Below are 15,743 nucleotides of genomic sequence, written 5' to 3' on the forward strand. Positions count from 1 at the left end.
GAAAAGATGGAAGATTTAAAGCGACATAAATGCCAAACCCCATGCCTGTCCTTTGCCTTCCTATTCTGTTGCCTTCCAAGCCATACGTGGAAGAGAGAGAGAGAGAGAGAGAGAGAGAAAGAGAGAGAGAGAGCAAGGAGGTACTGGAGAAAGAGAAGCCTTGCCAACAGCACTCTATTTGGAGGGGAGTTAAGGCCCATGTTGGAAGCTTGGCTCCCAGTGCAGTAGCATTCAGAGCCGGGTTTTTGCAAGGCAATTGCATCATAACGGTTCTGCCTTCCCTTGATAGGTCCAAATGACTGTATTACTAGGAGACAGTACAAAATGGGAGATGGGGGACTGGTTGGAGGAGGTAATTCCTTACACTTCTGGAGGCCAGAAAGGCCAAAATGGGGTAAGGACATCTGTTGAATTGGTGTGTTTTGTAGGTTCTTCCAAAAATAAGATGATGCCACAGTCTGACCTATCTGCTCTCCTCCCCTCCTCCACTGCTTATCTCTTACAGCCAAATCCATTTTTAGAGAACCTTCTCCACGAGGAAGATATCCTTGACTTCCTCCAAATGCTGATTGCCACCTGAGATGCCTAAGATCAGAACTGACACATGGCTGTGTGCACAGGTGCTCACTGATGTGTCTACAATGCCAGTTTCCAGTCACCTACAAGTGTCCGAGTTGCTTCTCAAAGCTAGAGCAGGGACTATGGCTTGTTTACCTCTTTAGTCCCCTGTGGAACAAAGTATCTGAGCCATTGCAAAGATTTCAGAGATGCTGTGGACTGAGCTATTATACACATGACCAGCACCTGGTGATACTTCGGTAGTATATGTTCATAGTTCCAAGTGAGGGACTAAAGGAGAGCACTCTGAGTACACACTGGGCTTATAGGAGCTCAGCAACCTTTCGCAGAACAGAACCCTGAACCATCTTTAGAAAGTAGCTGTTTCTTCTGCACTTAGCTTATATATTGGCTAGGTGCCTAAAGCAAACCACAATATGGAACAACAGATATGATAGGAGCCATTCACATTTAAATATTTTAAAAGAGAGGGGAAAGAGAAAAAGAGATCAAGAATCTAAGCCCAGTCTCTGCTACACAGCAAACTAAAAGCCAGTCTAGGCCAACCTAGGCTACAAAGCTTGTCAGAAAAGAAGAGAAGAGAAGAGAAGAGAAGAGAAGAGAAGAGAAGAGAAGAGAAGAGAAAAGAGAGGGAGGGGAGGGGAAGGAAGGGGAGGGGTGGGGAGGGGAAGGGAGGGGAGGGGAAGGGAGGGGAGGGGAAGGGAGGGGAGGGGAGAAAAAAGGAGAGAAAAAAGGAAAGGAAAGGAAGAGAGGAGAGGAGAGGAGAGGAGAGGAGAGGAGAGGAGAGGAAAGGAAAAAGGAAAGGGAATAATGGCTACTATTATTATTATTATTACTGTTATTTGGAAAATCAAAGTGGTGTGGAGTAGGCCTTAGGGGCTGGAGGCTAGAGTGGTAGACCTCTTGTTTTATGTTGTTGTATATTTTAATGTTGACATTTTAGTGCAAATATGGATTCCTTTCTTAGTTTACCAATGTTCTAAAATCTCTTCCTTAGCTCTTTACAACCGATAGACTTTCTCTTGGTTTTACCAGTGGCTAACTTGACTGTTTTTTATCTGGTGTGCCCTACTTGAAGATGAGACCCAACCTAGGAAAGACAGTATAGTGTGCCCTTCAGGCCAGCTACTCCATTCTCTAGGAAGGTGTGGGATATGCCCATTCTCTGACACTGTCCCTCCATGTGTCTTTTTCTCAATGAGATGTGCAAGGCCAAGATAAAGAAGGGAGCTATGGCAAAAGGGTCCAGAGCTTGCTTTAATCACTCTTGGCTTAGACAAAGCCTCAAGAGTACCTGGTGACTCGTGTGACTTCTGATCACTGTCAGTTGGTACACAGTTGTATCTAGGTCCAAGCTCTCACTGAGCACATGACATATACCCGTCCTTGTCCTTTTTATACAGATCTCCTTCAAAGGCTTATAGGCACAGTAGATGGTGTCATGACACAATATCTAGTATTGGATTGGTAGAAGCCCTGTGTCTCCTCTGTCCCCTTGCAGATGTCCTCTCTTTGTCCCTTTCTCTGTGCCCAGGGGACTGACCTGTGTGTTCCATCGATCTCTTCCTGACCCTAGGCCTTCTCTCTGGGTGTGATCAATGCAAAGCCTACTGAGAGAGGGAAGAAAGTTGAGCATTTGTCCTGCTGATTGTAAGCCTTTGGGCAGTGGCTGTCTCCCTTGATCAGTTTGTTGTTCTTCTCAGACTTCATCAGATCATCTCCCTCTAGAATTCTCTAATTACCTAAATATAGGCAGGTCATTTGTTTCACGTGGGGAACTGGTCAGAGAAGGTGTTTCTCTGTGAGAACTTCCAGAGGCTTGATTATCTCTAGACTTTACATAAAGACTAAATGCATGTGTAAAGATAGTGATGCCCGTTCCATGTTGAAAAATTCTAGATGCTGGACACAGTAGCATAAATTGTAATCCTTACAATTCAGAGGAGGAGGCACAGAAATAAGGAGTTGAGAATACATGAGACCTTACCTCAGAAACACACAACACCTAGAAAAAGGAGGCAGAGGATCAGGAAAGAGAAGAATAGAAAAGAAAACAAAAGATAAAGAAAAAATCGAGAAGATATATGTGCAGGCTGCTATGCTTTGAATCTTCATGTCCTGAGTGTTAAAGGCTTTGATCCCTAACTCATGGCACCAAGCCTTTATCACATGCAAAGTACTAGAAACGTTAAAAGATGGGACCTAGCAAGGGATCTTCAGGTCAACAGAGCCACACCTTTGAGGGAACAGTGAGACCCAGATCATGAGTCCAGACCTGCTCTGCTACTGGGATACTTAGCCTCATCACCCACCCAAACTAAGAGGGCACAAATCATCATGTCCTGGGTCTTCAGAACGGTGTTCCATGATACCCTTCTCTCTTGAGAAGCTGGTATCTGAGTCACTAGTGATCTGAAGTGGTAGAGTGTCAGTCGACTGGCAAACATGGCTGGAGCTTCTCCTTCCCATGGCCCTGGATAGAACCTGCTGACAGTGTAGCAAGAGGAATGAGGAAAGACCAGTCCATATAGCTGTCTACATAGCCTACATCTTGGACATATCCTTCTTACTGTGGGAAACTTACAGACCCTCAGTCTTCACTTTTGTATGCCTTTAGGTCAACTGCTTTCTATGGCCACTATGTTCTTATTATCAAAACAAATGCTGGTGGTGGCAGATATTTCTGCTTGTCTCTGCTGCAGAAACTTCCCAATCTAAACCTGACAAGACTGTGGTTGCTGCTATAGGGACAATGAACCCTTCCATTGCCTTCCAACAGGATCACCTTCTCCCTGGTGAGAGTGCTTCCCTGCTCCCTCATCAAGGCCTTTCTAGTGGCATAATTACACAGCTCTGCCTAAGGCTAAACCCAGGAAGTCCAAGGCCAAGCCCTGATCTTGCACTTCCAGATACTGATTGGAGAAGGGATTCTTTCTGGAAGCTGGAAGTTCCCAACAGCTTTTCCTTTCTGAAACACGGAGCAGTTCTGCTACCTTGCTGGTGAGCCAATATAAAAAGTTTCAGAGATAGTATTAGAAGAGAGGAATTCAAACTATTCATTCTGAAGGAACTCTGAATTCCCAAACAAAGAAGCCTGAATTCCAACCTGGCTCTGCCATAGTATCCCTTGGCAGCTTGTGTGAGTGTGTGTGTGTGTGTGTGTGATATGTTTATGTGTGTAGGTGCATATATACATATGTATGCACAGGCCTCATTTTCTGCCACATTTTTTGACACAGTGTATGAACCTGGAGCTTGCTAACTGACAGGACTAGCTGGCCACAAAGCCCCAGACAGCCTCCTGTCTCCACCTACCCAGGGCTAGGTTACAGACATGCAGAGAAAGCACTTTGCTCACTGAACCACCTCCAACCCTTGCAACTTAGGAGAAGTTCCTTACTTTCTGAAGCTTCAGTATTCCCTTCTGTAACAACAGTACTTAATGATTGCAGTCTTAGCAGTTAAAAAAGCTTGAATACAATTACTAGAAAAGACTAAATTCTTCTCTTTGAACAGTCTTAGAGAACTCAAAGCTTTTCCTGGAACGGCAGAGAGAATAGATTAGTCAGGCCAAACAAGTCTGTGGTCTTTTCTCTACACAGACAAAGCCAGTAGCAGGGAAACAGCTGGAGGTTTGTCCCATCGACTTTCAAGGATTCCACCAGTCATTAATCCCTCATAGTCAAGCTGGCTCTTGACTCTCAGAGGAAGTTGACCTTTATTAAAATCATTGTTGTCGTCATTGTTGTTGTTTTAGCTGCCTGAAGCTATATTCCAGTGAGAGCACAACTCTGTCATAGGGTCTGTACTCTGCCAGAACACTTCAAAGTCCTCCTGAGTGCATGTGCTCACAGAGTACTAGGTCAGATGTAAGAAGGGAAAAGATAACAGAAAGCATGGAGTCACTGAAGGCTGGAAAGGCAGGTCTCTTCAGGCCAAGGATGGGTGGGTTTGCCTCTTTTTGCAGGAAATGGGTGAAGCCCCGTTCAGAATTACTTCTCAGACATTTTGTACAGTAGAGGAAATGTCTTCTGATAGCACGGAGCTATTGGTTTCCTGTTGTGAACTGGGAATTTCTGGCTTGCTCAAGAATGGACAGGAAGGGAAAGGGTAGTTGTCTCTTGAAAGTTCTTGTTTAATGAAAACGCCAGTTCATGGGTTTTCAGAACACCCCAAATAGCCATAAGGGAGGCTGTGAGTTTGAGAGTGGTTATGGTAAAAAAAAAAAAAAAAGGAGGTTTTGTGGACAGTTAACTTGTGACATCTTATTTCCAAGAACACTTGCTGAGCAAATTCTACACACCTGACATTGTACTGTGGTAGCCAGGTAGACCAGATGGCTTGAGCAGCCTTCTCCTTCCAAACAACAGGCAAGTGATAAAAATTGATATAAAACTTTGGCTTATTGTAATATAAAGCTAAGATAAAGTTATGCATAAACACTGTAGAGAATGTAATGTACTTTGGATTAATCTTTTCTGTGCACATATGCCTGAAGAGGCCAAGGTCAGGAGGACAGCAAGTATCCTGCTCCTTCACTCTTCCTCCTTAGTTCCTTGAGTCCGAGTCTCTCACTAAACCTAGAGCTTGCCTTGTCTGCTAGGCGGGCTGACTAACCAGCCCCAGAGATCCTTGTATTTCTGCTGCACCTGTAAGATAGCCCCACACTTCTGCCTGTTCTGGTGTTACAGGCATACTCAGCCACACCTGACTTTTACATGATGAGGATCTAGTTTCAGATTTGTCCATCCAGTGTTCTTACTCACTGAGCCATCTTCCTTGTACCTTTGGAGTAGTCTTTACATGCTTGGGGGTCTTTTCCCCACTCATTTTCCCCTTGTTTATAATGATGTTGGGAATCAAAGTCAGAGATTGAGGCTCCCTAGAGTGTGATAATGGGTACTGAGCATAGTCTATGTTCTGAATACTTTCCACCCATGTCCTTACCTAGTGCCACACTGACTCAAAAATAGGTCTCTAGAATTCAGAAGGTAACAGTTTACTGAAGGCCACAATATGTAAGACACAGAACCGGAAGCTAGCATCCCTCATTCCTTTCCTTCTCTCCATCTCAGACTCCTTCTCCAGTGCATTTTGGGGGTGACCAGGTTTGCTCTCTTCCTTGAATTGAAGGGGGCCTGACTCATTCTCTTCTCAAGGTGTGCCAGGAAGCCTTTTTCTTTGATGTCCATATGAGTCCCAACTGACTCAAGAGATTTATTAAACCAAAGAAATACCCAAGAATTCAAATTAGGGATAGTTACCATCCAATTTCTTTTTTTTCTCCTAAGAAGTTTTTAAAAATATTGTAAGTCAATGGTTTGCCAGTAAAGCACAGGAACCTACAGAGATGGGACCTAACTTCTGTGGTTACAGCACAGATGAGATGGTTGAATAGGAAACAACTATATATTGACAATTCTAACTTTTTTCTTAGCTCTTTATAGGTGTTTGTGCACAGACATATATTCTTCCTTGTCTTTGTAAGATTTCGAATGGTGTTTAACAAGAACCAAATTCTTTTCTAGGAACTGGGGGGGATCCAGACTAAAATGAATAGAATGTGACTGTCTTGTGGAAGTGGTTCTCAATCCACTGGAGACACTGTTTATATTACACACTCTGAGTTGGCCCTCACCACACAAAACTCCAATTTTCTGCTCTTGGGCCTTTTTATGTGATAGTGACTGGAGAAAGAAATGCTTGTTTCTTTAGTCTCCCATCTAGTTAGAAATGCCTATAAAACACAGAACACAGTTTATGTGATACAGTTTTTTGAATAAACACAAGTCCATAGAGAGGTGTTCTGGAAAAGCTTTCTATGACATGAAAGGAAGAACAAATGCACATGAAGCCCTTTGCTTCATGTCTGGAATGCAGACGTGTTGGGGCCATCTTGTGATGATGGGGTGGCCAGCCAAGGGCTGTGGGGAAGGGATAATATATACCATCCCTGTGCTCTTGATGAAAGTGCTGAGTGAATTCCCCTAGCTATGAACTGCCTGCTTTACATATTGTCTTATTTAGGGTTACGACTGCTGTGATGAAACGCCATGACCAAAAGCAAGCTGGGAAGGAAAGGGTTTGTTTGGCTTACCCTTTCAGATGATAATCCATCATTGGAGGAAGTCACAACAGAAACTCAAGTAGGGCAAGAACCTGAAGGCAGGAGCTGATGCCAAGAACACAGAGAGATGCTGCTTACTGTCTTGCTTCATATGGCTTCCTCAGCCAGTTTTCTTATAGAACACCGGATCACAAGCCTAGGGGTGGCACCATCTTCCATGGGCTGGGCCCTTCAGCATGATTACTAATTAAGAAAATGCCTTACAGCTGGATCTCATGGAAACATTTTCTCAAATGAGGCTTCTTTCTCTAAAATGACTCTAACTTGTGTCAAGTTGATACACAAAACCAACCAGTACATATATCCTTTCTTTGTTCCATGCTGGGAATAAAACCAGGACCTTGTGTATACTGGCCAAGTTCTCCACCACTGAGCTACATCCTCAGCTCTTGGTTTTTTGAGTCAGAATCTTGCTATGTACCCGGAAACTCAGCTCTCCTGCCTTTTCCTTCCAATCTCTGGGATAACAGGTGTGTCTTTTGAGCATGAGGGGAGCCCTTGAAAGCAGGAATATAAAAAGGGACTGGTCTGGAAAAATTACTCTGCCAAGAGAACACAGGATGTATGAGAAAGAAAACTGGGAAAATAGAGCATACTAAGATTGCTGGACTCTCACTGAGAAATAATGAGACAGGGAATGAGGCTACAGAGCCCAAATAAAGGAAAAGTGTTGAAGTCTAACCTAAAATGTCAGTGAACAATATGCACATCTACATACACACCCCACGTACACACACACAACCATTTTGAAAATGCAGAAATTCCTTAAAGACACATGCTATAAAAATGTAGGCAAGAAAGACAAGTATTAATAGATATTGCGCTATTTTCCTTCACTATGCTGATCCTTGGATTGCTGGTCTTTGATTCTCTGTTCAAGAATGAATGTCTGGGGCTCAGGATGTAACTCAATTGATAGAGTGTATACCTCACTTATATGAAGTCCTGGGTTCTCTTCTCATCTCATTGCTATATTAACCTGGTATGGTCATGAATGCCTACAACCAAAACACTTGGAAGGTAAAGACAGAACAATCAATAGTTCAAAGTCTTCTTTGACTACAAGTAAGTGCAAACCCTGTCTGAGCTACATGATATCCTATCACAGTAACACATGAAGATCCTCTAAGAGATCATCCAAAGTCACCCTGACCTAGAAAGGCTCTCCCTTGGTCTCCTTTTAGGTTCCTGAAGGATCTTACCTGAGAAATCTCCTTGTCCCACTCTAACTGGTGACTGCTTGACTACAGTCTTGTATTGTGATTGTCTAGTTCATTCATAGGAAGAGAGTGCCCTACTTGTCACTTCCATTACTTCAGAAATCTCCAACTCCCTGGGTTCTCTGCCTCCCTCACTCTCAAACCTCCAAGTGAATAGGTTACCTACCCTAAGGCACAAGGTGGGAGGTGCCTCAGTAGGTCTCAATGAGATTGAAGCTAGCCTAGTCTTCATTGTGAGTTCCAAGTCAGACAAAGCTGCAGAGTGAGACCTTGTCTCAAAAAACATTTCAGAGCTACACTATTCAACCTGGGTTTCACAAAATATGAAGACCCCCATGAGATGTTAATAGGTATTTTTTTAATTCCTCTGTTAAACTTAGGTGATATTGAATGTAGTTTTATTATAAATCATCTCAGAGCTTTTAACAGGCTAACATTTATCACATGTATCACATACAACTAATGAAGGGCCTGGCATTTACGAAAGCCCTGGTCTGGCTTACCAGGATTCCCTGCCCTCGTTGGGCAGCAGCTGGGCATTCTGTGGCTGAGTGCATCTTTTCAAAGGAGCAGCAGATCCCTCCCTCTCTCTTGAGTTCTCTTTGTGCTGCCCAATTGTCAAGTCTAGCTAGGGAAGGAAAATGACTGTGTTTCAGATTGAACGGTCCTCTTCCAGTTATGCACAAAGAGGAGGAAGCCCCCAGGTCCCAGGGCCTCCAGTAAGCTTCATCTAGGGAGATAGGCCAGGAGGCATAACTGGTAGGACAAGGACCATCCATTATTTCACTCCTGGACAGATGCCTCTGTCCACCAAGTCTGGGTTGCTGACGCTTCAAAGCAAGGAAGAAAATGGGCAGGAAGTAGAGGAAACTGTAAATGTGGCTGGAGGGAGACACATGCACACATATATACACACAGAGAGAGCAGGAGGGGCACGGGAAGAAGTGGGTGGGGGAAGGGAGAGGAAGCGGGGAGAGAAAAAAGGAGAGACTAATGCCCTGTGACTACCCTTCTACTTCAGTCCTCCTCCCTTCCCTCCTCCTTTCCCTCCTCCCCAGGGTCCTTACCTCCTCTTTCTCTTTTGCCTCTGCTCAGCCTTAAGCTAATTGGTTCCATTTCCTCTACTGAAGCTGCCTTTCCAAGCCCAAGAAACCCCTTAACTCATACCTAGGATTTGCTCTGAAGAGCTTTTGGGGAACAAGTAAAGAAGGGTTCAGGCCTGACTGAGATTAGGCCATTGGGATTCATAGCCCTTTGGGGTCACATTTACAAAAAACTACACACCTAGCAGGCATAGTAATAAACAAACTTGGCCTTCAGGGCTCTTAAAACAAACTTCCAGACAAACTCAGTCATAAAACAAACAGAAAGGAAACACACGCCAATGAAACAGAAAGTCCAAATATAAAGTCTTAGCAGTAATTACAGAGTTGTAAAGTTCAAAGTCCTGAGGAGTGATTAATAAGCAACTCCCTGCCCCTCCTCCCATCTCAGAACTGAACACTGTCTGCACAGGCTCCACACACAGCCCTCAGCATACCTCAATGGTGAAGGGCAGGAGGCCATTTCCTTACACAGACTCATTGCAATACCGAGCCCTAACTATTTCTGAATATAAAGAAATAAACTGTGCAAACTTACAAAGAACATGAGCTTTTATACAAGAAAGGGCCTTAATGAACCCGTAGCCTATTAATTCAGCTGAACTGGCTGCCTAACAAGGCCCAGAGATCCTTTGGTCTCCATCTCCCTCATGCTAGAGTTATAGGTATATGCCACAGCATTCAGGGTTGAACTCAGATCTGGTTTAAATCCCCAGGCCCACTTGTTTCATGTTTGAGCATTTTCAGTCATATACTAAATGGTTGGTTTGGGTATTTGGTCAACGTTTGGTATCTGCAAGGGGGCCAGTTTAAGTTTTATTCTAGAGGCTAGAAAGATGACTCAGCTGTTAAAAGCATTGGATGCTCTTCCAGGGGACTCGAGTTTGGTTTCCAGCATTCGCATGGTGACTTAGAACAATTCATAACTCCAGTTCTAGGGGATCTGATGTCCTTCTCTGGCCTCCATAGGTATTACCCATACGCAGTGCACAGACACAGACATACATGCAGGCAAGACACCCAGATACATGAAATACAATTTTATTTTAAAGATTTGTTTTAAGCGAACAACTTCAACATGTAAATAAAATATAAATCATTGAGTCCTCTTTCCCTCTTTCTTTCTTTTCTTTTTCTTTTATTTTCTCTTTAAGACAGTGTCTCACTGAATATTAATGGTTGACCTTGAACTTGCTATGTAGACCAACTCTACTTGGAACTCACAGAGATCCACCTGCCTCTGCCTCTTCATTGTTGGGTGTGAAGGCATGCAACATCATGGCCAGCAACAATTTCATTCCTCTTCTGTCTTTCTTTCTTTCTTTCTTTCTTTCTTTCTTTCTTTCTTTCTTTCTTTCTTTCTTTTCTCTCTCTCTCTCTCTTTCTCTCTCTCTCTTTCTTTTCTGTTTCTGTTTCTGTTTCTGTTTCTGTTTTTGTTTTTGTTTTTCGAGACAGGGTTTCTCTGTGTAGCCCGGGCTGCCCTGGAACTCACTCTGTAGACAAGGCTGGCCTCGAACTCATAGATCCGCCTACCTCTGCCTCCCAAGTGCTGGAATTAAAGGCATGTGCCACCACTGCCCGGCACAATTTCATTCTTAAATCCTTCATAAGCTTATTTTGCTCATACTTCAAACGTTATTAAAGTTTTCTTCTACAGTGAGAACTTTGGAACATTGTCATACCTTGTAGATATGACCAGGTGTTCCATACAGTGCTGGCTTTGGGGGCCTGGAAAGGAATTTAAAGATCTGGGATGTTCTCCAGGCCAAGCCCAAGATATTGCAGAATGCCTCACATACCAAGATCCTGTCATACCTGTGTCGGCGTCTGCTTGATCTCTTCCCTCCACTCCACCCGCCCAACATCCAAACTCCTATGATGGCTGGGGACAATGTGGGAGTATGAAAGTTGGCCAAGGTCCTCAAATTTCACCTCTTGTCCCTCTTTCTCTCCTTTGAACACCAAAAGGACTTTTTTTTCTACAGTCAGCTCTCTACTATTTAAACTTTCCCTTACAGGCAGGAAAAACACAGAGAAGCTAGATTCAATAGGGAAATTGTCAGTTTTGAGCTAACATGTTTTGTCTGATTTTTATTTCACGTGAATATTCTTCAACTCCATAAGAACACTTTCTACCCTTCTATGCCCATGCTCTGAAGGTTCTTTTGTGTATCCTGATCAAGAGACATGCTTGACATATGTTGATTTTGAGATCATTCTGACCTAATAGATAGAGGATGACAAATATCCATATAGCTGTGTACAGAGACACTTTGCTTCTAATCTCTGCCCAGTTTTTTCTTTTTCTCTGCTTAGCAGCTCTTTCAGTAGTTAAAGTGTCCCATGACATCATGGTTACTATGGTGTAGTTACAGCTTGAATGTGCTTTTCAAAGATTCTTGGTTTAGAAACTTGATTTCCACTATAGTAGAGTTAGAACTCATGGGATCTTTAAGAGACAGAACCTCATAGGAGATCATTATTGACCATTCCCTGCTCTCAAGTCTCCTAGTTTATCAAGATCTCACACACACACACACACACACACACACACACACACATTCTTCATCAGTTTGATACATCCACCATGAGGTCTCCACTCAAATCTAGCTGGTGCCTGCAGCACACCCTTGGATCTCCAGAGCTATAAGCAAATTAAATCTCTTTTCTTTATTAAATTACCCAGTCTCCAGCATTTTGTTAGAGTCACAGAACATGGACAAATTAGGTGATGACTGTTATATATGGAGTCAGAGTGATTGTAGATCCAGATCAAGCAGGAAAATAGAGCAGAGATTGAGCCTTGTGCAAAGTTTGGAAAATTAGAATATGAAAAAAAATGAATTGCCAAACGTAATGGCTATTGTTGGTTGTCAACTTGACTACATCTGGACTTAACTAAAACTCAAAAATGTAGACATACTTGCAAGAGATTTTTGTTTACTTTGAAATGGGAATGTAGGCTTAGATTTTTCAAAACCTAATTTTAATAAGGGTTCTCAAATGCTTCAACCCCCTTCATAGCCCACCATTCAAAGGTTGGAGGTAAAATATGGTAAACAGAACAAGGGGATGTGGCCTGTTTAGTATTAGTTCTTTGGGGTGACTCCAGTCTCTGTTTGTCAGGATACCCGTAGTCCAGTTCAGTAGTGTCAGGATACCAAACACAAATCAGCAACAGTAGCAAGATCCAGCTAAAACCACCAGGCCTCTGCCAAATGACAATAGTCCGCAGGAGCCATCAGGACCAGTCAGAATGCCAATTCTCTGCCATGCCTTTCTCAACAACAAAGTGAAGATCAGCGAAGACTAAGACCAACAAAGCATTGCAAGACTAGCTACACAAGTGTGCTGACACTGTCCATTGAGTCCTGTTTATACTCTCTCCAAACATCACGTGTCCTTCCACAGGTCTTGCCTCAGCAAAACACCACATGAGTCTGTATCACATGGCACATCCAGAAACTTCCACTTCATAGGAAGATCTACTTCTGATCTAGATCCACAGGCAGTAGGAAGGGAGAGTCACTGGAACTGGCTTGGGCTTTTGAAACCCCAAAGTCCATCCACAGTAACTTATTTCCTCCAACAAAAGCACACCTCCTAAGCCCTCTCAAATAGTGCCACTCCCTAATGACCAAGCATTCAAATATATGAGCCTATAGGGCCCAGTCATACTCAAACCACCACCCCAGAGAAAAAGGCTAGAAACTCCCTTCTAAACTAAAAGGACAACTAAAAATGGTTCGTGCTATTGATGGAGACACCGAGGCACTCTAGATTGACTGGCAATAACCTGTGGCTCATTATCGTATAAGATACAGTGAATATTGAAAATGCTAATGAGACAGGTGACACATGAAATGTTATGTAGAATTACGTGGAACAGATAGGGTGTGCTTACAAAAGCCTGTGCCATGCCAATGAGCCCCATGGCACCTCTTGAGTGATGTAAAAGGTCCAATCTTTTGTACTACAGCATGAACCATTTTTTACTCTGGTTTGCTCCTACCTCCCCGAGAAGTGTACAACCCCCTGATAAACTACCTCAGCTTCTGCTGCAACCATGAGTTTCTGCTCAATTCTTTGTTCAGGTACACAGCCTGAAAGGGACACTGCCCCCCATCCCCACCCCAAGGAGTACTCTGAACCCTGCCTGATATCAGCTAATATCAATAAAAAATGCATAGTCACAACTATAAAAGTTGTCTGCTGGGGTTACCCTGCTCAGGAGGTGATGTTTGATAATGGAGCTAATCCACCCAGTGCACTGACTGGCGTTCAATAAGTCCTCACAAAAATAAGTTGTTAAAATTTTTTTAAATCCAGTAGACTCCCCGTATCTGCCTTATTCCCATTTGTTCATAAGCCATCAGTTTAACAGACTCATTTCTAGGGAAGAAAAAATGGAAACCAGACTCTTCCAGAAATGTGCCAGGAGTTAAAATTAATTCACTATTGAGAGGTCCCGGGTCCATACACCCCACCCACTCCTCCCTTTAACAAGACAGCTCAGCTCAGTGGCCCACTCTAGCAGGACCCCCTCCCTCTACCACTCCCCTGGACTTCTAGAAGATTCCTAATGTTGCTTCTGCTTTCGCAGCTGCACTTCCTCTCAGGACCCTGGAATTTAATTCATCAGGGCCTAGAGACAGGAATCCAATTGAAGATGTCAGACCCTCTCCCTACCCCTCCACATTTCTGTCTTCATTCATTCAATGAATGTTCCTGAGTTGCTGAACCCTGCTGGTGCCCTGTTAAGTGCTAGCAAGACAGAGCACACTATCTAAGCGTCTTAAACAGGGTTCCCTCTGTGGGTCAGATGTTTAGTCCTTTTGTTCTGAGTTCTTTCACTTTTGCTCCCTTCTTATCCCCTGGTAACTTCACAAGGCTTCCTCTGAATGGCAGGTCTGTCTTTCTCTTGTCCTTCTTGAGCTATGCAAATCCTTAACTGCCTTGATGAGCTCAGCACTGGCCCTGGGCCTCTGCTCCTTTGCGGTTCTGTTCCTGTATGCAGCTCTTCTTTAGACAGAATTGACTCCTGTGCCCAGATGAAAAGGCTTCTCAGTGCTAGGCTTCAAAGTAAACACTGAGATAGACCTTTGTAAGGAGTCTATTTGAAGAGGTGTTAAGACCACGAACAGTCAGACAGCATGGCAGAGTTCTGAGCCATGCTAGAGTCAGACAGCATCCTGAAGAAACCTCGGGGGAGGCTTGATCTCTTCTTAGAACTCTCTGAGGAGGGAATAGCTTCACAGCACAAGCCTGCAGGCTCTCTAGCTTCCTTGTAGGAAACATGAAAGCAGGTGGGGGCAGGATGTGTAGCCACCAACACCTTCTTCTGTAAACTCATTTCCCCAGGGGAGAAACCCTGGCACCTGGGTAGCTGTTAGATTCACAGACAACATTCTCAGTAGGGTGCCTGCTGATATCTATGAGAGGGGAGGACTGCGGCAGGCTGCTCTGGAGTCTAGCATAGCATTTATGAGCCACCTTCTGACACCCACTCTAAAGAACATTGGTCAGTATAAGGCAGTTTTGGCTACAGTAAGAAATGCTTAGAGCACCCAGACACAGTTGTTTAATTTTTGATCAGTGACTCAGCAAAGTAGAAGAGGGATTATTGTCCTATCCTGTACCACAAGGACATGTGGCTTTCTTAGTCAGTGCAGTGGCTAAAGAAGCCACCTTCTGATGAGTTCAGCATTTTCCCTAGGCCTCATCCCCATGCACAAGCCATTGGTCAGAATTTGCTGTGCCCACAAGTTTGGAGAAGGACAATGAGGGAATATGTGACGTTCATGCCATAGGATGAGTCACAGTCCCACAAGGACCCTCTCAGTTCTGTAAGTGTATAGAACCTCTGGAACCTTCCAGCTCTATTATCAAGCCTATTCTCTCTCTCTCTCTCTCTCTCTCTCTCTCTCTCTCTCTCTCTCTCTCTCTCTGTGTGTGTGTGGGGGGGGGAGGGGGGCTGTAAGTGTGCATATGCACATATCCATGTGCATGTATGTGTGTACATGGGTATGTGGAGGTCAAAGGACTTCCACTGTGCCTCAAGTTTCCTCAAGAATTCTCAAGTGCCTTACACTTTTGTTTGAGACAAGGTGTCTCGTTGGCCTAGAATTTCACCAAATAGACTAGGCTAGCTAACAGGGATCTTCCAGGGATCTGTCTGTCTTCACCTCTCATCTTCCCATAGCTGGGATTACAATTGTGTGCCACATGTCTACCATTTTGTGTGGGTCCTAGGAATTGAACTCAGATCCTCACACTTGTGAGGTAAACATTTGACTGACCCTTCCTAATGTCTATTTCTAAATCTCTCCTCTTCCTTCCTTCCTTCCTTCCTTCCTTCCTTCCTTCCTTCCTTCCTTCCTTCCTTCCAAGAGGTGTTTAAATTGGAGGAGGGAGGGAGATAGATAAGAAGGTCCTGAGCATGACAGGAGCAACCTAAAGACAGATTGACTCTAGCCCATAGTTTGAGTGCACACAGGCCATTATGGAATGGAGGGCATGGCAGAGTTCATAGTGGTAAGAGCATCCAGCTGGGACCTCTCTGCTTCTGACCAGGAAGCCAAGAACAGGAAATGGTGCTTAACTAGATTCCTTTTCATTCAGGGTTAGACCCCAGCCCATGAAGTGGTACTGCCCACACTCAGGCCGTTCCATACCATTCAGTCGTCCCACCGCAGTTAATCCTCTCTGGAAACA

This window comes from Mus musculus, chromosome 7 (genome assembly GCF_000001635.26).
Source record: "Mus musculus strain C57BL/6J chromosome 7, GRCm38.p6 C57BL/6J".
Classification (NCBI taxonomy): Eukaryota; Metazoa; Chordata; class Mammalia; order Rodentia; family Muridae; genus Mus; species Mus musculus.